This window comes from Otolemur garnettii, unplaced genomic scaffold (assembly GCF_000181295.1).
Source record: "Otolemur garnettii isolate 467f Iridium unplaced genomic scaffold, OtoGar3 scaffold00190, whole genome shotgun sequence".
NCBI classification, from domain to species: Eukaryota; Metazoa; Chordata; class Mammalia; order Primates; family Galagidae; genus Otolemur; species Otolemur garnettii.
In genome coordinates this window covers 1566218-1567001 of record NW_003852585.1, presented here as the reverse complement: position 1 = coordinate 1567001, position 784 = coordinate 1566218, and the positions used below count along the sequence as shown (strand labels likewise).

Below are 784 nucleotides of genomic sequence, written 5' to 3'. Positions count from 1 at the left end.
TCCAGTTCTAAGTGGAAAAGCTTTCAGTTTTACTCCATTCAATCTGATATTAGCTGTCAGTTTGTCATAGATGGCTTCAATCAGTTTAAGAAATGTGCCACCTATGCCTATATTATTAAGTGTTCTTGTTAGAAAAGGGTGCTCAATTTTATAAAATGCTTTTCCTGCATTTATTGAGAGAAACATATGCCCTTTGTTTTTGTTTCTATTGATATAGTGAATTACATTTATGGATTTGCATATGTTAAACCAGCCTTGCATCCCTGAGATGAAGCCTAAAAAATGTGGAACAGTTTACAAATTTGCATGTTATCCTCACACCGGGGCCATGCTATTCATCTCTGTATTATTCCAGTTTTAGTATATGTGCTGATGAAGCAAACACCCAACTACATTCTTTTGCATTCAGATTTCCAGTTTTTTCAGCACCATTGTTGAAAACAGTGTTAGTTTCCTATTGAATGGAATTGGCACCATTGTCAAAAATAAGTCAATCATAGATGTATTTACTTATATAGCTATTGGTCTATGTGTCTATGCTTATGCCACTACCAGTCTTGATTATTGTATCTTTGTGGTCAGTTTTGAATTGAGAAATTTGAGTTCTCCAACTTTGTTTTTCTCTTTTAAGACAATTCTGGGTCCCTTGTATGTTCATGTGAATTTAGGATAAGAATTTCCTTTTTGCAAAAAAAAATAAAAAGTTTTGATTGGGATTGCATTGAATCTGTATATAATTTTGGAGAGTATTGCCATCTTTAAAATATTAAGTCTCTCAATTCTT

General features: G+C 32.8%; 1 non-coding gene across 1 annotated transcript; it reads right to left on the bottom strand.

The window, feature by feature from the left end:
- Positions 1-278: 278 nt before the first annotated feature.
- On the bottom strand, positions 279-385 carry LOC111721844. The gene has a single exon (XR_002770849.1). It is a non-coding gene; the product is annotated as a U6 spliceosomal RNA (small nuclear RNA).
- Between the last annotated feature and the right edge of the window lie 399 nt (positions 386-784).